The sequence below is a fragment of the Fistularia commersonii genome, chromosome 12 (genome assembly GCF_037954325.1).
Source record: "Fistularia commersonii isolate RoL2024-O1a breed Wild chromosome 12, RoL_Fcom_v1.0, whole genome shotgun sequence".
Classification (NCBI taxonomy): Eukaryota; Metazoa; Chordata; class Actinopteri; order Syngnathiformes; family Fistulariidae; genus Fistularia; species Fistularia commersonii.
Genome location: NC_141295.1, coordinates 4,477,339 through 4,498,252, shown reverse-complemented (window position 1 = coordinate 4,498,252; position 20,914 = coordinate 4,477,339). Strand labels below are relative to the sequence as shown.

The window sequence follows — 20,914 nt, the reverse complement described above, 5'->3', positions numbered from 1 at the left end:
TTTTCCGCCCGGTTTCGAACCGGCGACATACCGACACACGGTTGTTTGCCGTCTCTGCTACCGGTGAGAGTGTTTCCCCACTAGATGGCGGTGGTGCCCTGTTTGGATCACAACTTGGTTCACCGTTGTCTCCATTCCTTTCCTGGATGTGTCCATGTATTTCACTGTGCTATGGGAATGAATCGATCGATGACAAGTCCTCAGGTGAGTCCACGGTTGCCTTTTCGAAATCACAATATGCTGCCGCTGCTTTGTGTCATACAGGCAACATGCTTGCACCTTAGTCCACTGTCACTCGAATATTTACGTACACATGGACTGCGTTTCATTTTTCCGGCTTATGATCCTTCTTGTGTTTGCCCATGTACATACGTAATTGTGCACTCTTTTCTAAGTGTATATCGCGTGTGTCTATGGAAAGTGTGTTGCGAAAGTTAGTGTCTGTTAAGTTTGGGGAGCGCGCAACATGAAAACAGTCGGTGGCATCCTGAAAGGCTGTTGAATCTAATGCTGTGTACATGGCAATAAACATTTTCAATCTCGATCGATCATCACTGCTGTCTCCAATCTTGGATTTGACTTTGAATGTCATGGTTGCATGTAAAACTGAATGTGTAAGAAAAACTCTCTTTCAAATAGAGGAAAGCGGGGGGACCAACACTCAGCAGAAGTGATAATGGCGCACTTTATTTCCATTTTTTGTTTTCTGGGACAGAAATGAATGCAGTATGTCGAGGAAGCAGTGGGAACAACAGTCAAACAGAAGGTTGGGGTGGGGTGTGGAGGGGGACTGCGACTTCTGTTTTTCAAACAGAAAATAAGCTCACGTAGTTGCTAGCAAGGAGCTGTTTCCGCCCGGTTTCGAACCGGGGACCTTTCGCGTGTTAGGCGAACGTGATGACCACTACACTACGGAAACCTGACGGAGAGGCGGAGGCCGCCTAAATTTTCGGCGGGGACGGGTGATTTGCACCGCACTTCTCTTCTCTCTCATGCAACTCCATGACGGGGCCAGCATCTTTGTGAGTAGACGCGACCGAGAGCGCAACAAGGGTACACACGTTGGCCTTCACGTGTAGGTCGTCGCGGACAAACATCCGGCGAAGGAGACACAAAGCGAATGGTCATAACGACAGTCCGTTCCTATGGAACCTCGTTTGAACAACAGCGTGTCATTGTTATGAAAATGCTGTCAGCGTATCCAGGATTCAATTCTCCTCCTATGTGGGCTCCTTCTTGGACTTTGGGCTGTTTCATCTCGATCGCTGATCACTGTTGTCTCCGCTCCAGGATGTGACTTTGTATTCCACTGGGAATTTTGAAGGAACACATGGATGCATGGTTGCACGTAAAGCTAAATGTGGAAGAAAAACTCCTCTCAGATAGTTGACAGAGGGGGGACCAAGACTCAGCAGAAATAATAACGGCACATGTTGAGCTCCATTTTTGTTCTCTAGCACAGAGACGACCGTAGGATTCTGAGGAAGGAGCACGGAAAAGGCAATCTCAACTTGTGAACACGAAGACGGTGATCGAGGTTCCGTGTTATTTCCAACGGCCAAGCCGAAGCACTAGTTGTTTCCGCCCGGTTTCGAACCGGGGACCTTTCGCGTGTGAGGCGAACGTGATAACCACTACACTACGGAAACTTGAAAAGGGGACATTTTGGTGTTTAATCAGAACGATCCTAAGGGGGGAAGGAGTGATTTGCAGTCGTTCACGAGGAAGAGTGTCTGTGCTGGCAGGGGAAGCCAGACGATCGTGGTCAGCCGACCTGGACACAGCACGCCATCTCCTCGTTAGTATAGTGGACAGTATCTCCGCCTGTCACGCGGAAGACCGGGGTTCGATTCCCCGACGGGGAGAAAAATTGCACTTCTTGCAAAACTTGAGGGGAAGCAAGTGTATCACTGCGTGACTCTCGGCTCTCATCACTTCCGGCAACAACATCTCAGCGAGCAGACGCTAGCTGTTTGCTTTTGGCTAAGCTAAGCCAGGCCAGAGGAGCTCTCCTCGAGAAGAGAGACGGAAAAACGAAAACGAGTGTAGTGGACAGTATCTCCGCCCGTCACGTGGAAGACCGGGGTTGCAATTATGCAATTTTTGCAGGGGTAGTTGCTCTGCTTCACTACGTGACTCTCGTCTCTCCTCACTTCCGGCAACAACACCTCAGCGAGCAGACGCGAGCTAAGCTAAGCTTAGCTAAGCTAGATGAGCTCTTTTCGAGAAGAGTGACAGAAAAACGAAACCGAGGGAATGCTGGGATTTTGGCAGGCCCCCGCACACGGTCAGATGTCGTGCCGAAACCCGGGATCGAACCAGGGACCTTTAGATCTTCAGTCTAACGCTCTCCCAACTGAGCTATTTCGGCGACGGAACCGGCACGGATGTGACGTCACGAGGAGCGGCGACAACATCCGGCTACTGAGGTCAAGGTGAGGCAAGCCGCTAGCTGAGCGAAGCTTAGCGGAGCAACAGCAAGCTAATGGCCACGAGCCGGCGTGCAGCGCGAACCCGAGGCTCATAACCAGGACTGCCGCCGGGATTGGCTGCTCGGAGCTCTGTGACGTGAGGTGGGCTTCCTTCTGGGGACTTCAGGCTGTTTCATCTTGAATGTCAATCGCCGCTGTGTCCAGTTGAGTGTCACGATGTATCGTACTGCGACATGTGAGTGAAAGCATGCTGAGAAAAGAGACCAGAAAAGCTCCACTTGACATCGGGGAGGGAAGGGGGAATATTCAGAATAGTGTCAGCAAAAACGATCGTTGTTTTTTTTCCGCCCGGTTTCGAACCGGCGACATACCGACACACGGTTGTTTGCCGTCTCTGCTACCGGTGAGAGTGTTTCCCCACTAGATGGCGGTGGTGCCCTGTTTGGATCACAACTTGGTTCACCGTTGTCTCCATTCCTTTCCTGGATGTGTCCATGTATTTCACTGTGCTATGGGAATGAATCGATCGATGACAAGTCCTCAGGTGAGTCCACGGTTGCCTTTTCGAAATCACAATATGCTGCCGCTGCTTTGTGTCATACAGGCAACATGCTTGCACCTTAGTCCACTGTCACTCGAATATTTACGTACACATGGACTGCGTTTCATTTTTCCGGCTTATGATCCTTCTTGTGTTTGCCCATGTACATACGTAATTGTGCACTCTTTTCTAAGTGTATATCGCGTGTGTCTATGGAAAGTGTGTTGCGAAAGTTAGTGTCTGTTAAGTTTGGGGAGCGCGCAACATGAAAACAGTCGGTGGCATCCTGAAAGGCTGTTGAATCTAATGCTGTGTACATGGCAATAAACATTTTCAATCTCGATCGATCATCACTGCTGTCTCCAATCTTGGATTTGACTTTGAATGTCATGGTTGCATGTAAAACTGAATGTGTAAGAAAAACTCTCTTTCAAATAGAGGAAAGCGGGGGGACCAACACTCAGCAGAAGTGATAATGGCGCACTTTATTTCCATTTTTTGTTTTCTGGGACAGAAATGAATGCAGTATGTCGAGGAAGCAGTGGGAACAACAGTCAAACAGAAGGTTGGGGTGGGGTGTGGAGGGGGACTGCGACTTCTGTTTTTCAAACAGAAAATAAGCTCATGTAGTTGCTAGCAAGGAGCTGTTTCCGCCCGGTTTCGAACCGGGGACCTTTCGCGTGTTAGGCGAACGTGATGACCACTACACTACGGAAACCTGACGGAGAGGCGGAGGCCGCCTAAATTTTCGGCGGGGACGGGTGATTTGCACCGCACTTCTCTTCTCTCTCATGCAACTCCATGACGGGGCCAGCATCTTTGTGAGTAGACGCGACCGAGAGCGCAACAAGGGTACACACGTTGGCCTTCACGTGTAGGTCGTCGCGGACAAACATCCGGCGAAGGAGACACAAAGCGAATGGTCATAACGACAGTCCGTTCCTATGGAACCTCGTTTGAACAACAGCGTGTCATTGTTATGAAAATGCTGTCAGCGTATCCAGGATTCAATTCTCCTCCTATGTGGGCTCCTTCTTGGACTTTGGGCTGTTTCATCTCGATCGCTGATCACTGTTGTCTCCGCTCCAGGATGTGACTTTGTATTCCACTGGGAATTTTGAAGGAACACATGGATGCATGGTTGCACGTAAAGCTAAATGTGGAAGAAAAACTCCTCTCAGATAGTTGACAGAGGGGGGACCAAGACTCAGCAGAAATAATAACGGCACATGTTGAGCTCCATTTTTGTTCTCTAGCACAGAGACGACCGTAGGATTCTGAGGAAGGAGCACGGAAAAGGCAATCTCAACTTGTGAACACGAAGACGGTGATCGAGGTTCCGTGTTATTTCCAACGGCCAAGCCGAAGCACTAGTTGTTTCCGCCCGGTTTCGAACCGGGGACCTTTCGCGTGTGAGGCGAACGTGATAACCACTACACTACGGAAACTTGAAAAGGGGACATTTTGGTGTTTAATCAGAACGATCCTAAGGGGGGAAGGAGTGATTTGCAGTCGTTCACGAGGAAGAGTGTCTGTGCTGGCAGGGGAAGCCAGACGATCGTGCTCAGCCGACCTGGACACAACACGCCATCTCCTCGTTAGTATAGTGGACAGTATCTCCGCCTGTCACGCGGAAGACCGGGGTTCGATTCCCCGACGGGGAGAAAAATTGCACTTCTTGCAAAACTTGAGGGGAAGCAAGTGTATCACTGCGTGACTCTCGGCTCTCATCACTTCCGGCAACAACATCTCAGCGAGCAGACGCTAGCTGTTTGCTTTTGGCTAAGCTAAGCCAGGCCAGAGGAGCTCTCCTCGAGAAGAGAGACAGAAAAACGAAAACGAGTGTAGTGGACAGTATCTCCGCCCGTCACGTGGAAGACCGGGGTTGCAATTATGCAATTTTTGCAGGGGTAGTTGCTCTGCTTCACTACGTGACTCTCGTCTCTCCTCACTTCCGGCAACAACATCTCAGCGAGCAGACGCGAGCTAAGCTAAGCTTAGCTAAGCTAGATGAGCTCTTTTCGAGAAGAGTGACAGAAAAACGAAACCGAGGGAATGCTGGGATTTTGGCAGGCCCCCGCACACGGTCAGATGTCGTGCCGAAACCCGGGATCGAACCAGGGACCTTTAGATCTTCAGTCTAACGCTCTCCCAACTGAGCTATTTCGGCGACGGAACCGGCACGGATGTGACGTCACGAGGAGCGGCGACAACATCCGGCTACTGAGGTCAAGGTGAGGCAAGCCGCTAGCTGAGCGAAGCTTAGCGGAGCAACAGCAAGCTAATGGCCACGAGCCGGCGTGCAGCGCGAACCCGAGGCTCATAACCAGGACTGCCGCCGGGATTGGCTGCTCGGAGCTCTGTGACGTGAGGTGGGCTTCCTTCTGGGGACTTCAGGCTGTTTCATCTTGAATGTCAATCGCCGCTGTGTCCAGTTGAGTGTCACTATGTATCGTACTGCGACATGTGAGTGAAAGCATGCTGAGAAAAGAGACCAGAAAAGCTCCACTTGACATCGGGGAGGGAAGGGGGAATATTCAGAATAGTGTCAGCAAAAACGATCGTTGTTTTTTTTCCGCCCGGTTTCGAACCGGCGACATACCGACACACGGTTGTTTGCCGTCTCCGCTACCGGTGAGAGTGTTTCCCCACTAGATGGCGGTGGTGCCCTGTTTGGATCACAACTTGGTTCACCGTTGTCTCCATTCCTTTCCTGGATGTGTCCATGTATTTCACTGTGCTATGGGAATGAATCGATCGATGACAAGTCCTCAGGTGAGTCCACGGTTGCCTTTTCGAAATCACAATATGCTGCCGCTGCTTTGTGTCATACAGGCAACATGCTTGCACCTTAGTCCACTGTCACTCGAATATTTACGTACACATGGACTGCGTTTCATTTTTCCGGCTTATGATCCTTCTTGTGTTTGCCCATGTACATACGTAATTGTGCACTCTTTTCTAAGTGTATATCGCGTGTGTCTATGGAAAGTGTGTTGCGAAAGTTAGTGTCTGTTAAGTTTGGGGAGCGCGCAACATGAAAACAGTCGGTGGCATCCTGAAAGGCTGTTGAATCTAATGCTGTGTACACGGCAATAAACATTTTCAATCTCGATCGATCATCACTGCTGTCTCCAATCTTGGATTTGACTTTGAATGTCATGGTTGCATGTAAAACTGAATGTGTAAGAAAAACTCTCTTTCAAATAGAGGAAAGCGGGGGGACCAACACTCAGCAGAAGTGATAATGGCGCACTTTATTTCCATTTTTTGTTTTCTGGGACAGAAATGAATGCAGTATGTCGAGGAAGCAGTGGGAACAACAGTCAAACAGAAGGTTGGGGTGGGGTGTGGAGGGGGACTGCGACTTCTGTTTTTCAAACAGAAAATAAGCTCACGTAGTTGCTAGCAAGGAGCTGTTTCCGCCCGGTTTCGAACCGGGGACCTTTCGCGTGTTAGGCGAACGTGATGACCACTACACTACGGAAACCTGACGGAGAGGCGGAGGCCGCCTAAATTTTCGGCGGGGACGGGTGATTTGCACCGCACTTCTCTTCTCTCTCATGCAACTCCATGACGGGGCCAGCATCTTTGTGAGTAGACGCGACCGAGAGCGCAACAAGGGTACACACGTTGGCCTTCACGTGTAGGTCGTCGCGGACAAACATCCGGCGAAGGAGACACAAAGCGAATGGTCATAACGACAGTCCGTTCCTATGGAACCTCGTTTGAACAACAGCGTGTCATTGTTATGAAAATGCTGTCAGCGTATCCAGGATTCAATTCTCCTCCTATGTGGGCTCCTTCTTGGACTTTGGGCTGTTTCATCTCGATCGCTGATCACTGTTGTCTCCGCTCCAGGATGTGACTTTGTATTCCACTGGGAATTTTGAAGGAACACATGGATGCATGGTTGCACGTAAAGCTAAATGTGGAAGAAAAACTCCTCTCAGATAGTTGACAGAGGGGGGACCAAGACTCAGCAGAAATAATAACGGCACATGTTGAGCTCCATTTTTGTTCTCTAGCACAGAGACGACCGTAGGATTCTGAGGAAGGAGCACGGAAAAGGCAATCTCAACTTGTGAACACGAAGACGGTGATCGAGGTTCCGTGTTATTTCCAACGGCCAAGCCGAAGCACTAGTTGTTTCCGCCCGGTTTCGAACCGGGGACCTTTCGCGTGTGAGGCGAACGTGATAACCACTACACTACGGAAACTTGAAAAGGGGACATTTTGGTGTTTAATCAGAACGATCCTAAGGGGGGAAGGAGTGATTTGCAGTCGTTCACGAGGAAGAGTGTCTGTGCTGGCAGGGGAAGCCAGACGATCGTGCTCAGCCGACCTGGACACAACACGCCATCTCCTCGTTAGTATAGTGGACAGTATCTCCGCCTGTCACGCGGAAGACCGGGGTTCGATTCCCCGACGGGGAGAAAAATTGCACTTCTTGCAAAACTTGAGGGGAAGCAAGTGTATCACTGCGTGACTCTCGGCTCTCATCACTTCCGGCAACAACATCTCAGCGAGCAGACGCTAGCTGTTTGCTTTTGGCTAAGCTAAGCCAGGCCAGAGGAGCTCTCCTCGAGAAGAGAGACAGAAAAACGAAAACGAGTGTAGTGGACAGTATCTCCGCCCGTCACGTGGAAGACCGGGGTTGCAATTATGCAATTTTTGCAGGGGTAGTTGCTCTGCTTCACTACGTGACTCTCGTCTCTCCTCACTTCCGGCAACAACACCTCAGCGAGCAGACGCGAGCTAAGCTAAGCTTAGCTAAGCTAGATGAGCTCTTTTCGAGAAGAGTGACAGAAAAACGAAACCGAGGGAATGCTGGGATTTTGGCAGGCCCCCGCACACGGTCAGATGTCGTGCCGAAACCCGGGATCGAACCAGGGACCTTTAGATCTTCAGTCTAACGCTCTCCCAACTGAGCTATTTCGGCGACGGAACCGGCACGGATGTGACGTCACGAGGAGCGGCGACAACATCCGGCTACTGAGGTCAAGGTGAGGCAAGCCGCTAGCTGAGCGAAGCTTAGCGGAGCAACAGCAAGCTAATGGCCACGAGCCGGCGTGCAGCGCGAACCCGAGGCTCATAACCAGGACTGCCGCCGGGATTGGCTGCTCGGAGCTCTGTGACGTGAGGTGGGCTTCCTTCTGGGGACTTCAGGCTGTTTCATCTTGAATGTCAATCGCCGCTGTGTCCAGTTGAGTGTCACTATGTATCGTACTGCGACATGTGAGTGAAAGCATGCTGAGAAAAGAGACCAGAAAAGCTCCACTTGACATCGGGGAGGGAAGGGGGAATATTCAGAATAGTGTCAGCAAAAACGATCGTTGTTTTTTTTCCGCCCGGTTTCGAACCGGCGACATACCGACACACGGTTGTTTGCCGTCTCTGCTACCGGTGAGAGTGTTTCCCCACTAGATGGCGGTGGTGCCCTGTTTGGATCACAACTTGGTTCACCGTTGTCTCCATTCCTTTCCTGGATGTGTCCATGTATTTCACTGTGCTATGGGAATGAATCGATCGATGACAAGTCCTCAGGTGAGTCCACGGTTGCCTTTTCGAAATCACAATATGCTGCCGCTGCTTTGTGTCATACAGGCAACATGCTTGCACCTTAGTCCACTGTCACTCGAATATTTACGTACACATGGACTGCGTTTCATTTTTCCGGCTTATGATCCTTCTTGTGTTTGCCCATGTACATACGTAATTGTGCACTCTTTTCTAAGTGTATATCGCGTGTGTCTATGGAAAGTGTGTTGCGAAAGTTAGTGTCTGTTAAGTTTGGGGAGCGCGCAACATGAAAACAGTCGGTGGCATCCTGAAAGGCTGTTGAATCTAATGCTGTGTACACGGCAATAAACATTTTCAATCTCGATCGATCATCACTGCTGTCTCCAATCTTGGATTTGACTTTGAATGTCATGGTTGCATGTAAAACTGAATGTGTAAGAAAAACTCTCTTTCAAATAGAGGAAAGCGGGGGGACCAACACTCAGCAGAAGTGATAATGGCGCACTTTATTTCCATTTTTTGTTTTCTGGGACAGAAATGAATGCAGTATGTCGAGGAAGCAGTGGGAACAACAGTCAAACAGAAGGTTGGGGTGGGGTGTGGAGGGGGACTGCGACTTCTGTTTTTCAAACAGAAAATAAGCTCACGTAGTTGCTAGCAAGGAGCTGTTTCCGCCCGGTTTCGAACCGGGGACCTTTCGCGTGTTAGGCGAACGTGATGACCACTACACTACGGAAACCTGACGGAGAGGCGGAGGCCGCCTAAATTTTCGGCGGGGACGGGTGATTTGCACCGCACTTCTCTTCTCTCTCATGCAACTCCATGACGGGGCCAGCATCTTTGTGAGTAGACGCGACCGAGAGCGCAACAAGGGTACACACGTTGGCCTTCACGTGTAGGTCGTCGCGGACAAACATCCGGCGAAGGAGACACAAAGCGAATGGTCATAACGACAGTCCGTTCCTATGGAACCTCGTTTGAACAACAGCGTGTCATTGTTATGAAAATGCTGTCAGCGTATCCAGGATTCAATTCTCCTCCTATGTGGGCTCCTTCTTGGACTTTGGGCTGTTTCATCTCGATCGCTGATCACTGTTGTCTCCGCTCCAGGATGTGACTTTGTATTCCACTGGGAATTTTGAAGGAACACATGGATGCATGGTTGCACGTAAAGCTAAATGTGGAAGAAAAACTCCTCTCAGATAGTTGACAGAGGGGGGACCAAGACTCAGCAGAAATAATAACGGCACATGTTGAGCTCCATTTTTGTTCTCTAGCACAGAGACGACCGTAGGATTCTGAGGAAGGAGCACGGAAAAGGCAATCTCAACTTGTGAACACGAAGACGGTGATCGAGGTTCCGTGTTATTTCCAACGGCCAAGCCGAAGCACTAGTTGTTTCCGCCCGGTTTCGAACCGGGGACCTTTCGCGTGTGAGGCGAACGTGATAACCACTACACTACGGAAACTTGAAAAGGGGACATTTTGGTGTTTAATCAGAACGATCCTAAGGGGGGAAGGAGTGATTTGCAGTCGTTCACGAGGAAGAGTGTCTGTGCTGGCAGGGGAAGCCAGACGATCGTGCTCAGCCGACCTGGACACAACACGCCATCTCCTCGTTAGTATAGTGGACAGTATCTCCGCCTGTCACGCGGAAGACCGGGGTTCGATTCCCCGACGGGGAGAAAAATTGCACTTCTTGCAAAACTTGAGGGGAAGCAAGTGTATCACTGCGTGACTCTCGGCTCTCATCACTTCCGGCAACAACATCTCAGCGAGCAGACGCTAGCTGTTTGCTTTTGGCTAAGCTAAGCCAGGCCAGAGGAGCTCTCCTCGAGAAGAGAGACAGAAAAACGAAAACGAGTGTAGTGGACAGTATCTCCGCCCGTCACGTGGAAGACCGGGGTTGCAATTATGCAATTTTTGCAGGGGTAGTTGCTCTGCTTCACTACGTGACTCTCGTCTCTCCTCACTTCCGGCAACAACACCTCAGCGAGCAGACGCGAGCTAAGCTAAGCTTAGCTAAGCTAGATGAGCTCTTTTCGAGAAGAGTGACAGAAAAACGAAACCGAGGGAATGCTGGGATTTTGGCAGGCCCCCGCACACGGTCAGATGTCGTGCCGAAACCCGGGATCGAACCAGGGACCTTTAGATCTTCAGTCTAACGCTCTCCCAACTGAGCTATTTCGGCGACGGAACCGGCACGGATGTGACGTCACGAGGAGCGGCGACAACATCCGGCTACTGAGGTCAAGGTGAGGCAAGCCGCTAGCTGAGCGAAGCTTAGCGGAGCAACAGCAAGCTAATGGCCACGAGCCGGCGTGCAGCGCGAACCCGAGGCTCATAACCAGGACTGCCGCCGGGATTGGCTGCTCGGAGCTCTGTGACGTGAGGTGGGCTTCCTTCTGGGGACTTCAGGCTGTTTCATCTTGAATGTCAATCGCCGCTGTGTCCAGTTGAGTGTCACTATGTATCGTACTGCGACATGTGAGTGAAAGCATGCTGAGAAAAGAGACCAGAAAAGCTCCACTTGACATCGGGGAGGGAAGGGGGAATATTCAGAATAGTGTCAGCAAAAACGATCGTTGTTTTTTTTCCGCCCGGTTTCGAACCGGCGACGTACCGACACACGGTTGTTTGCCGTCTCTGCTACCGGTGAGAGTGTTTCCCCACTAGATGGCGGTGGTGCCCTGTTTGGATCACAACTTGGTTCACCGTTGTCTCCATTCCTTTCCTGGATGTGTCCATGTATTTCACTGTGCTATGGGAATGAATCGATCGATGACAAGTCCTCAGGTGAGTCCACGGTTGCCTTTTCGAAATCACAATATGCTGCCGCTGCTTTGTGTCATACAGGCAACATGCTTGCACCTTAGTCCACTGTCACTCGAATATTTACGTACACATGGACTGCGTTTCATTTTTCCGGCTTATGATCCTTCTTGTGTTTGCCCATGTACATACGTAATTGTGCACTCTTTTCTAAGTGTATATCGCGTGTGTCTATGGAAAGTGTGTTGCGAAAGTTAGTGTCTGTTAAGTTTGGGGAGCGCGCAACATGAAAACAGTCGGTGGCATCCTGAAAGGCTGTTGAATCTAATGCTGTGTACACGGCAATAAACATTTTCAATCTCGATCGATCATCACTGCTGTCTCCAATCTTGGATTTGACTTTGAATGTCATGGTTGCATGTAAAACTGAATGTGTAAGAAAAACTCTCTTTCAAATAGAGGAAAGCGGGGGGACCAACACTCAGCAGAAGTGATAATGGCGCACTTTATTTCCATTTTTTGTTTTCTGGGACAGAAATGAATGCAGTATGTCGAGGAAGCAGTGGGAACAACAGTCAAACAGAAGGTTGGGGTGGGGTGTGGAGGGGGACTGCGACTTCTGTTTTTCAAACAGAAAATAAGCTCACGTAGTTGCTAGCAAGGAGCTGTTTCCGCCCGGTTTCGAACCGGGGACCTTTCGCGTGTTAGGCGAACGTGATGACCACTACACTACGGAAACCTGACGGAGAGGCGGAGGCCGCCTAAATTTTCGGCGGGGACGGGTGATTTGCACCGCACTTCTCTTCTCTCTCATGCAACTCCATGACGGGGCCAGCATCTTTGTGAGTAGACGCGACCGAGAGCGCAACAAGGGTACACACGTTGGCCTTCACGTGTAGGTCGTCGCGGACAAACATCCGGCGAAGGAGACACAAAGCGAATGGTCATAACGACAGTCCGTTCCTATGGAACCTCGTTTGAACAACAGCGTGTCATTGTTATGAAAATGCTGTCAGCGTATCCAGGATTCAATTCTCCTCCTATGTGGGCTCCTTCTTGGACTTTGGGCTGTTTCATCTCGATCGCTGATCACTGTTGTCTCCGCTCCAGGATGTGACTTTGTATTCCACTGGGAATTTTGAAGGAACACATGGATGCATGGTTGCACGTAAAGCTAAATGTGGAAGAAAAACTCCTCTCAGATAGTTGACAGAGGGGGGACCAAGACTCAGCAGAAATAATAACGGCACATGTTGAGCTCCATTTTTGTTCTCTAGCACAGAGACGACCGTAGGATTCTGAGGAAGGAGCACGGAAAAGGCAATCTCAACTTGTGAACACGAAGACGGTGATCGAGGTTCCGTGTTATTTCCAACGGCCAAGCCGAAGCACTAGTTGTTTCCGCCCGGTTTCGAACCGGGGACCTTTCGCGTGTGAGGCGAACGTGATAACCACTACACTACGGAAACTTGAAAGGGGGACATTTTGGTGTTTAATCAGACCGATCCTAAGGGGGGAAGGAGTGATTTGCAGTCGTTCACGAGGAAGAGTGTCTGTGCTGGCAGGGGAAGCCAGACGATCGTGCTCAGCCGACCTGGACACAACACGCCATCTCCTCGTTAGTATAGTGGACAGTATCTCCGCCTGTCACGCGGAAGACCGGGGTTCGATTCCCCGACGGGGAGAAAAATTGCACTTCTTGCAAAACTTGAGGGGAAACAAGTGTATCACTGCGTGACTCTCGGCTCTCATCACTTCCGGCAACAACATCTCAGCGAGCAGACGCTAGCTGTTTGCTTTTGGCTAAGCTAAGCCAGGCCAGAGGAGCTCTCCTCGAGAAGAGAGACAGAAAAACGAAAACGAGTGTAGTGGACAGTATCTCCGCCCGTCACGTGGAAGACCGGGGTTGCAATTATGCAATTTTTGCAGGGGTAGTTGCTCTGCTTCACTACGTGACTCTCGTCTCTCCTCACTTCCGGCAACAACACCTCAGCGAGCAGACGCGAGCTAAGCTAAGCTTAGCTAAGCTAGATGAGCTCTTTTCGAGAAGAGTGACAGAAAAACGAAACCGAGGGAATGCTGGGATTTTGGCAGGCCCCCGCACACGGTCAGATGTCGTGCCGAAACCCGGGATCGAACCAGACACCTTTAGATCTTCAGTCTAACGCTCTCCCAACTGAGCTATTTCGGCGACGGAACCGGCACGGATGTGACGTCACGAGGAGCGGCGACAACATCCGGCTACTGAGGTCAAGGTGAGGCAAGCCGCTAGCTGAGCGAAGCTTAGCGGAGCAACAGCAAGCTAATGGCCACGAGCCGGCGTGCAGCGCGAACCCGAGGCTCATAACCAGGACTGCCGCCGGGATTGGCTGCTCGGAGCTCTGTGACGTGAGGTGGGCTTCCTTCTGGGGACTTCAGGCTGTTTCATCTTGAATGTCAATCGCCGCTGTGTCCAGTTGAGTGTCACTATGTATCGTACTGCGACATGTGAGTGAAAGCATGCTGAGAAAAGAGACCAGAAAAGCTCCACTTGACATCGGGGAGGGAAGGGGGAATATTCAGAATAGTGTCAGCAAAAACGATCGTTGTTTTTTTTCCGCCCGGTTTCGAACCGGCGACGTACCGACACACGGTTGTTTGCCGTCTCTGCTACCGGTGAGAGTGTTTCCCCACTAGATGGCGGTGGTGCCCTGTTTGGATCACAACTTGGTTCACCGTTGTCTCCATTCCTTTCCTGGATGTGTCCATGTATTTCACTGTGCTATGGGAATGAATCGATCGATGACAAGTCCTCAGGTGAGTCCACGGTTGCCTTTTCGAAATCACAATATGCTGCCGCTGCTTTGTGTCATACAGGCAACATGCTTGCACCTTAGTCCACTGTCACTCGAATATTTACGTACACATGGACTGCGTTTCATTTTTCCGGCTTATGATCCTTCTTGTGTTTGCCCATGTACATACGTAATTGTGCACTCTTTTCTAAGTGTATATCGCGTGTGTCTATGGAAAGTGTGTTGCGAAAGTTAGTGTCTGTTAAGTTTGGGGAGCGCGCAACATGAAAACAGTCGGTGGCATCCTGAAAGGCTGTTGAATCTAATGCTGTGTACACGGCAATAAACATTTTCAATCTCGATCGATCATCACTGCTGTCTCCAATCTTGGATTTGACTTTGAATGTCATGGTTGCATGTAAAACTGAATGTGTAAGAAAAACTCTCTTTCAAATAGAGGAAAGCGGGGGGACCAACACTCAGCAGAAGTGATAATGGCGCACTTTATTTCCATTTTTTGTTTTCTGGGACAGAAATGAATGCAGTATGTCGAGGAAGCAGTGGGAACAACAGTCAAACAGAAGGTTGGGGTGGGGTGTGGAGGGGGACTGCGACTTCTGTTTTTCAAACAGAAAATAAGCTCACGTAGTTGCTAGCAAGGAGCTGTTTCCGCCCGGTTTCGAACCGGGGACCTTTCGCGTGTTAGGCGAACGTGATGACCACTACACTACGGAAACCTGACGGAGAGGCGGAGGCCGCCTAAATTTTCGGCGGGGACGGGTGATTTGCACCGCACTTCTCTTCTCTCTCATGCAACTCCATGACGGGGCCAGCATCTTTGTGAGTAGACGCGACCGAGAGCGCAACAAGGGTACACACGTTGGCCTTCACGTGTAGGTCGTCGCGGACAAACATCCGGCGAAGGAGACACAAAGCGAATGGTCATAACGACAGTCCGTTCCTATGGAACCTCGTTTGAACAACAGCGTGTCATTGTTATGAAAATGCTGTCAGCGTATCCAGGATTCAATTCTCCTCCTATGTGGGCTCCTTCTTGGACTTTGGGCTGTTTCATCTCGATCGCTGATCACTGTTGTCTCCGCTCCAGGATGTGACTTTGTATTCCACTGGGAATTTTGAAGGAACACATGGATGCATGGTTGCACGTAAAGCTAAATGTGGAAGAAAAACTCCTCTCAGATAGTTGACAGAGGGGGGACCAAGACTCAGCAGAAATAATAACGGCACATGTTGAGCTCCATTTTTGTTCTCTAGCACAGAGACGACCGTAGGATTCTGAGGAAGGAGCACGGAAAAGGCAATCTCAACTTGTGAACACGAAGACGGTGATCGAGGTTCCGTGTTATTTCCAACGGCCAAGCCGAAGCACTAGTTGTTTCCGCCCGGTTTCGAACCGGGGACCTTTCGCGTGTGAGGCGAACGTGATAACCACTACACTACGGAAACTTGAAAGGGGGACATTTTGGTGTTTAATCAGACCGATCCTAAGGGGGGAAGGAGTGATTTGCAGTCGTTCACGAGGAAGAGTGTCTGTGCTGGCAGGGGAAGCCAGACGATCGTGCTCAGCCGACCTGGACACAACACGCCATCTCCTCGTTAGTATAGTGGACAGTATCTCCGCCTGTCACGCGGAAGACCGGGGTTCGATTCCCCGACGGGGAGAAAAATTGCACTTCTTGCAAAACTTGAGGGGAAACAAGTGTATCACTGCGTGACTCTCGGCTCTCATCACTTCCGGCAACAACATCTCAGCGAGCAGACGCTAGCTGTTTGCTTTTGGCTAAGCTAAGCCAGGCCAGAGGAGCTCTCCTCGAGAAGAGAGACAGAAAAACGAAAACGAGTGTAGTGGACAGTATCTCCGCCCGTCACGTGGAAGACCGGGGTTGCAATTATGCAATTTTTGCAGGGGTAGTTGCTCTGCTTCACTACGTGACTCTCGTCTCTCCTCACTTCCGGCAACAACACCTCAGCGAGCAGACGCGAGCTAAGCTAAGCTTAGCTAAGCTAGATGAGCTCTTTTCGAGAAGAGTGACAGAAAAACGAAACCGAGGGAATGCTGGGATTTTGGCAGGCCCCCGCACACGGTCAGATGTCGTGCCGAAACCCGGGATCGAACCAGGGACCTTTAGATCTTCAGTCTAACGCTCTCCCAACTGAGCTATTTCGGCGACGGAACCGGCACGGATGTGACGTCACGAGGAGCGGCGACAACATCCGGCTACTGAGGTCAAGGTGAGGCAAGCCGCTAGCTGAGCGAAGCTTAGCGGAGCAACAGCAAGCTAATGGCCACGAGCCGGCGTGCAGCGCGAACCCGAGGCTCATAACCAGGACTGCCGCCGGGATTGGCTGCTCGGAGCTCTGTGACGTGAGGTGGGCTTCCTTCTGGGGACTTCAGGCTGTTTCATCTTGAATGTCAATCGCCGCTGTGTCCAGTTGAGTGTCACTATGTATCGTACTGCGACATGTGAGTGAAAGCATGCTGAGAAAAGAGACCAGAAAAGCTCCACTTGACATCGGGGAGGGAAGGGGGAATATTCAGAATAGTGTCAGCAAAAACGATCGTTGTTTTTTTTCCGCCCGGTTTCGAACCGGCGACGTACCGACACACGGTTGTTTGCCGTCTCTGCTACCGGTGAGAGTGTTTCCCCACTAGATGGCGGTGGTGCCCTGTTTGGATCACAACTTGGTTCACCGTTGTCTCCATTCCTTTCCTGGATGTGTCCATGTATTTCACTGTGCTATGGGAATGAATCGATCGATGACAAGTCCTCAGGTGAGTCCACGGTTGCCTTTTCGAAATCACAATATGCTGCCGCTGCTTTGTGTCATACAGGCAACATGCTTGCACCTTAGTCCACTGTCACTCGAATATTTACGTACACATGGACTGCGTTTCATTTTTCCGGCTTATGATCCTTCTTGTGTTTGCCCATGTACATACGTAATTGTGCACTCTTTTCTAAGTGTATATCGCGTGTGTCTATGGAAAGTGTGTTGCGAAAGTTAGTGTCTGTTAAGTTTGGGGAGCGCGCAACATGAAAACAGTCGGTGGCATCCTGAAAGGCTGTTGAATCTAATGCTGTGTACACGGCAATAAACATTTTCAATCTCGATCGATCATCACTGCTGTCTCCAATCTTGGATTTGACTTTGAATGTCATGGTTGCATGTAAAACTGAATGTGTAAGAAAAACTCTCTTTCAAATAGAGGAAAGCGGGGGGACCAACACTCAGCAGAAGTGATAATGGCGCACTTTATTTCCATTTTTTGTTTTCTGGGACAGAAATGAATGCAGTATGTCGAGGAAGCAGTGGGAACAACAGTCAAACAGAAGGTTGGGGTGGGGTGTGGAGGGGGACTGCGACTTCTGTTTTTCAAACAGAAAATAAGCTCACGTAGTTGCTAGCAAGGAGCTGTTTCCGCCCGGTTTCGAACCGGGGACCTTTCGCGTGTTAGGCGAACGTGATGACCACTACACTACGGAAACCTGACGGAGAGGCGGAGGCCGCCTAAATTTTCGGCGGGGACGGGTGATTTGCACCGCACTTCTCTTCTCTCTCATGCAACTCCATGACGGGGCCAGCATCTTTGTGAGTAGACGCGACCGAGAGCGCAACAAGGGTACACACGTTGGCCTTCACGTGTAGGTCGTCGCGGACAAACATCCGGCGAAGGAGACACAAAGCGAATGGTCATAACGACAGTCCGTTCCTATGGAACCTCGTTTGAACAACAGCGTGTCATTGTTATGAAAATGCTGTCAGCGTATCCAGGATTCAATTCTCCTCCTATGTGGGCTCCTTCTTGGACTTTGGGCTGTTTCATCTCGATCGCTGATCACTGTTGTCTCCGCTCCAGGATGTGACTTTGTATTCCACTGGGAATTTTGAAGGAACACATGGATGCATGGTTGCACGTAAAGCTAAATGTGGAAGAAAAACTCCTCTCAGATAGTTGACAGAGGGGGGACCAAGACTCAGCAGAAATAATAACGGCACATGTTGAGCTCCATTTTTGTTCTCTAGCACAGAGACGACCGTAGGATTCTGAGGAAGGAGCACGGAAAAGGCAATCTCAACTTGTGAACACGAAGACGGTGATCGAGGTTCCGTGTTATTTCCAACGGCCAAGCCGAAGCACTAGTTGTTTCCGCCCGGTTTCGAACCGGGGACCTTTCGCGTGTGAGGCGAACGTGATAACCACTACACTACGGAAACTTGAAAAGGGGACATTTTGGTGTTTAATCAGAACGATCCTAAGGGGGGAAGGAGTGATTTGCAGTCGTTCACGAGGAAGAGTGTCTGTGCTGGCAGGGGAAGCCAGACGATCGTGCTCAGCCGACCTGGACACAACACGCCATCTCCTCGTTAGTATAGTGGACAGTATCTCCGCCTGTCACGCGGAAGACCGGGGTTCGATTCCCCGACGGGGAGAAAAATTGCACTTCTTGCAAAACTTGAGGGGAAGCAAGTGTATCACTGCGTGACTCTCGGCTCTCATCACTTCCGGCAACAACATCTCAGCGAGCAGACGCTAGCTGTTTGCTTTTGGCTAAGCTAAGCCAGGCCAGAGGAGCTCTCCTCGAGAAGAGAGACAGAAAAACGAAAACGAGTGTAGTGGACAGTATCTCCGCCCGTCACGTGGAAGACCGGGGTTGCAATTATGCAATTTTTGCAGGGGTAGTTGCTCTGCTTCACTACGTGACTCTCGTCTCTCCTCACTTCCGGCAACAACACCTCAGCGAGCAGACGCGAGCTAAGCTAAGCTTAGCTAAGCTAGATGAGCTCTTTTCGAGAAGAGTGACAGAAAAACGAAACCGAGGGAATGCTGGGATTTTGGCAGGCCCCCGCACACGGTCAGATGTCGTGCCGAAACCCGGGATCGAACCAGGGACCTTTAGATCTTCAGTCTAACGCTCTCCCAACTGAGCTATTTCGGCGACGGAACCGGCACGGATGTGACGTCACGAGGAGCGGCGACAACATCCGGCTACTGAGGTCAAGGTGAGGCAAGCCGCTAGCTGAGCGAAGCTTAGCGGAGCAACAGCAAGCTAATGGCCACGAGCCGGCGTGCAGCGCGAACCCGAGGCTCATAACCAGGACTGCCGCCGGGATTGGCTGCTCGGAGCTCTGTGACGTGAGGTGGGCTTCCTTCTGGGGACTTCAGGCTGTTTCATCTTGAATGTCAATCGCCGCTGTGTCCAGTTGAGTGTCACTATGTATCGTACTGCGACATGTGAGTGAAAGCATGCTGAGAAAAGAGACCAGAAAAGCTCCACTTGACATCGGGGAGGGAAGGGGGAATATTCAGAATAGTGTCAGCAAAAACGATCGTTGTTTTTTTTCCGCCCGGTTTCGAACCGGCGACGTACCGACACACGGTTGTTTGCCGTCTCTGCTACCGGTGAGAGTGTTTCCCCACTAGATGGCGGTGGTGCCCTGTTTGGATCACAACTTGGTTCACCGTTGTCTCCATTCCTTTCCTGGATGTGTCCATGTATTTCACTGTGCTATGGGAATGAATCGATCGATGACAAGTCCTCAGGTGAGTCCACGGTTGCCTTTTCGAAATCACAATATGCTGCCGCTGCTTTGTGTCATACAGGCAACATGCTTGCACCTTAGTCCACTGTCACTCGAATATTTACGTACACATGGACTGCGTTTCATTTTTCCGGCTTATGATCCTTCTTGTGTTTGCCCATGTACATACGTAATTGTGCACTCTTTTCTAAGTGTATATCGCGTGTGTCTATGGAAAGTGTGTTGCGAAAGTTAGTGTCTGTTAAGTTTGGGGAGCGCGCAACATGAAAACAGTCGGTGGCATCCTGAAAGGCTGTTGAATCTAATGCTGTGTACACGGCAATAAACATTTTCAATCTCGATCGATCATCACTGCTGTCTCCAATCTTGGATTTGACTTTGAATGTCATGGTTGCATGTAAAACTGAATGTGTAAGAAAAACTCTCTTTCAAATAGAGGAAAGCGGGGGGACCAACACTCAGCAGAAGTGATAATGGCGCACTTTATTTCCATTTTTTGTTTTCTGGGACAGAAATGAATGCAGTATGTCGAGGAAGCAGTGGGAACAACAGTCAAACAGAAGGTTGGGGTGGGGTGTGGAGGGGGACTGCGACTTCTGTTTTTCAAACAGAAAATAAGATCACGTAGTTGCTAGCAAGGAGCTGTTTCCGCCCGGTTTCGAACCGGGGACCTTTCGCGTGTTAGGCGAACGTGATGACCACTACACTACGGAAACCTGACGGAGAGGCGGAGGCCGCCTAAATTTTCGGCGGGGACGGGTGATTTGCACCGCACTTCTCTTCTCTCTCATGCAACTCCATGACGGGGCCAGCATCTTTGTGAGTAGACGCGACCGAGAGCGCAACAAGGGTACACACGTTGGCCTTCACGTGTAGGTCGTCGCGGACAAACATCCGGCGAAGGAGACACAAAGCGAATGGTCATAACGACAGTCCGTTCCTATGGAACCTCGTTTGAACAACAGCGTGTCATTGTTATGAAAATGCTGTCAGCGTATCCAGGATTCAATTCTCCTCCTATGTGGGCTCCTTCTTGGACTTTGGGCTGTTTCATCTCGATCGCTGATCACTGTTGTCTCCGCTCCAGGATGTGACTTTGTATTCCACTGGGAATTTTGAAGGAACACATGGATGCATGGTTGCACGTAAAGCTAAATGTGGAAGAAAAACTCCTCTCAGATAGTTGACAGAGGGGGGACCAAGACTCAGCAGAAATAATAACGGCACATGTTGAGCTCCATTTTTGTTCTCTAGCACAGAGACGACCGTAGGATTCTGAGGAAGGAGCACGGAAAAGGCAATCTCAA

General features: G+C 50.4%; 29 non-coding genes across 29 annotated transcripts; 7 read left to right on the top strand and 22 right to left on the bottom strand.

The window, feature by feature from the left end:
* Positions 1-846: 846 nt before the first annotated feature.
* On the bottom strand, positions 847-919 carry trnav-aac (transfer RNA valine (anticodon AAC)). Its single transcript has one exon. It is a non-coding gene; the product is annotated as a tRNA-Val (tRNA).
* Positions 920-1,576: 657 nt separating this feature from the next.
* On the bottom strand, positions 1,577-1,649 carry trnav-cac (transfer RNA valine (anticodon CAC)). The gene has a single exon. It is a non-coding gene; the product is annotated as a tRNA-Val (tRNA).
* A 144-nt stretch (positions 1,650-1,793) lies between these two features.
* trnad-guc (transfer RNA aspartic acid (anticodon GUC)) lies at positions 1,794-1,865 on the top strand. Its single transcript has one exon. It is a non-coding gene; the product is annotated as a tRNA-Asp (tRNA).
* A 433-nt stretch (positions 1,866-2,298) lies between these two features.
* On the bottom strand, positions 2,299-2,371 carry trnaf-gaa (transfer RNA phenylalanine (anticodon GAA)). The gene has a single exon. It is a non-coding gene; the product is annotated as a tRNA-Phe (tRNA).
* Positions 2,372-3,618: 1,247 nt separating this feature from the next.
* trnav-aac (transfer RNA valine (anticodon AAC)) lies at positions 3,619-3,691 on the bottom strand. Its single transcript has one exon. It is a non-coding gene; the product is annotated as a tRNA-Val (tRNA).
* Positions 3,692-4,348: 657 nt separating this feature from the next.
* trnav-cac (transfer RNA valine (anticodon CAC)) lies at positions 4,349-4,421 on the bottom strand. The gene has a single exon. It is a non-coding gene; the product is annotated as a tRNA-Val (tRNA).
* A 144-nt stretch (positions 4,422-4,565) lies between these two features.
* trnad-guc (transfer RNA aspartic acid (anticodon GUC)) lies at positions 4,566-4,637 on the top strand. The gene has a single exon. It is a non-coding gene; the product is annotated as a tRNA-Asp (tRNA).
* Positions 4,638-5,070: 433 nt separating this feature from the next.
* trnaf-gaa (transfer RNA phenylalanine (anticodon GAA)) lies at positions 5,071-5,143 on the bottom strand. The gene has a single exon. It is a non-coding gene; the product is annotated as a tRNA-Phe (tRNA).
* A 1,247-nt stretch (positions 5,144-6,390) lies between these two features.
* trnav-aac (transfer RNA valine (anticodon AAC)) lies at positions 6,391-6,463 on the bottom strand. Its single transcript has one exon. It is a non-coding gene; the product is annotated as a tRNA-Val (tRNA).
* Positions 6,464-7,120: 657 nt separating this feature from the next.
* Positions 7,121-7,193, bottom strand: trnav-cac (transfer RNA valine (anticodon CAC)). The gene has a single exon. It is a non-coding gene; the product is annotated as a tRNA-Val (tRNA).
* Positions 7,194-7,337: 144 nt separating this feature from the next.
* Positions 7,338-7,409, top strand: trnad-guc (transfer RNA aspartic acid (anticodon GUC)). The gene has a single exon. It is a non-coding gene; the product is annotated as a tRNA-Asp (tRNA).
* Positions 7,410-7,842: 433 nt separating this feature from the next.
* Positions 7,843-7,915, bottom strand: trnaf-gaa (transfer RNA phenylalanine (anticodon GAA)). Its single transcript has one exon. It is a non-coding gene; the product is annotated as a tRNA-Phe (tRNA).
* Positions 7,916-9,162: 1,247 nt separating this feature from the next.
* On the bottom strand, positions 9,163-9,235 carry trnav-aac (transfer RNA valine (anticodon AAC)). The gene has a single exon. It is a non-coding gene; the product is annotated as a tRNA-Val (tRNA).
* Positions 9,236-9,892: 657 nt separating this feature from the next.
* Positions 9,893-9,965, bottom strand: trnav-cac (transfer RNA valine (anticodon CAC)). The gene has a single exon. It is a non-coding gene; the product is annotated as a tRNA-Val (tRNA).
* Positions 9,966-10,109: 144 nt separating this feature from the next.
* trnad-guc (transfer RNA aspartic acid (anticodon GUC)) lies at positions 10,110-10,181 on the top strand. The gene has a single exon. It is a non-coding gene; the product is annotated as a tRNA-Asp (tRNA).
* A 433-nt stretch (positions 10,182-10,614) lies between these two features.
* Positions 10,615-10,687, bottom strand: trnaf-gaa (transfer RNA phenylalanine (anticodon GAA)). Its single transcript has one exon. It is a non-coding gene; the product is annotated as a tRNA-Phe (tRNA).
* Positions 10,688-11,934: 1,247 nt separating this feature from the next.
* Positions 11,935-12,007, bottom strand: trnav-aac (transfer RNA valine (anticodon AAC)). Its single transcript has one exon. It is a non-coding gene; the product is annotated as a tRNA-Val (tRNA).
* A 657-nt stretch (positions 12,008-12,664) lies between these two features.
* Positions 12,665-12,737, bottom strand: trnav-cac (transfer RNA valine (anticodon CAC)). Its single transcript has one exon. It is a non-coding gene; the product is annotated as a tRNA-Val (tRNA).
* Positions 12,738-12,881: 144 nt separating this feature from the next.
* trnad-guc (transfer RNA aspartic acid (anticodon GUC)) lies at positions 12,882-12,953 on the top strand. Its single transcript has one exon. It is a non-coding gene; the product is annotated as a tRNA-Asp (tRNA).
* Positions 12,954-13,386: 433 nt separating this feature from the next.
* Positions 13,387-13,459, bottom strand: trnaf-gaa (transfer RNA phenylalanine (anticodon GAA)). The gene has a single exon. It is a non-coding gene; the product is annotated as a tRNA-Phe (tRNA).
* A 1,247-nt stretch (positions 13,460-14,706) lies between these two features.
* trnav-aac (transfer RNA valine (anticodon AAC)) lies at positions 14,707-14,779 on the bottom strand. Its single transcript has one exon. It is a non-coding gene; the product is annotated as a tRNA-Val (tRNA).
* A 657-nt stretch (positions 14,780-15,436) lies between these two features.
* trnav-cac (transfer RNA valine (anticodon CAC)) lies at positions 15,437-15,509 on the bottom strand. The gene has a single exon. It is a non-coding gene; the product is annotated as a tRNA-Val (tRNA).
* A 144-nt stretch (positions 15,510-15,653) lies between these two features.
* On the top strand, positions 15,654-15,725 carry trnad-guc (transfer RNA aspartic acid (anticodon GUC)). Its single transcript has one exon. It is a non-coding gene; the product is annotated as a tRNA-Asp (tRNA).
* Positions 15,726-16,158: 433 nt separating this feature from the next.
* Positions 16,159-16,231, bottom strand: trnaf-gaa (transfer RNA phenylalanine (anticodon GAA)). The gene has a single exon. It is a non-coding gene; the product is annotated as a tRNA-Phe (tRNA).
* Positions 16,232-17,478: 1,247 nt separating this feature from the next.
* trnav-aac (transfer RNA valine (anticodon AAC)) lies at positions 17,479-17,551 on the bottom strand. The gene has a single exon. It is a non-coding gene; the product is annotated as a tRNA-Val (tRNA).
* Positions 17,552-18,208: 657 nt separating this feature from the next.
* On the bottom strand, positions 18,209-18,281 carry trnav-cac (transfer RNA valine (anticodon CAC)). Its single transcript has one exon. It is a non-coding gene; the product is annotated as a tRNA-Val (tRNA).
* Positions 18,282-18,425: 144 nt separating this feature from the next.
* Positions 18,426-18,497, top strand: trnad-guc (transfer RNA aspartic acid (anticodon GUC)). Its single transcript has one exon. It is a non-coding gene; the product is annotated as a tRNA-Asp (tRNA).
* Positions 18,498-18,930: 433 nt separating this feature from the next.
* trnaf-gaa (transfer RNA phenylalanine (anticodon GAA)) lies at positions 18,931-19,003 on the bottom strand. Its single transcript has one exon. It is a non-coding gene; the product is annotated as a tRNA-Phe (tRNA).
* A 1,247-nt stretch (positions 19,004-20,250) lies between these two features.
* Positions 20,251-20,323, bottom strand: trnav-aac (transfer RNA valine (anticodon AAC)). Its single transcript has one exon. It is a non-coding gene; the product is annotated as a tRNA-Val (tRNA).
* Between the last annotated feature and the right edge of the window lie 591 nt (positions 20,324-20,914).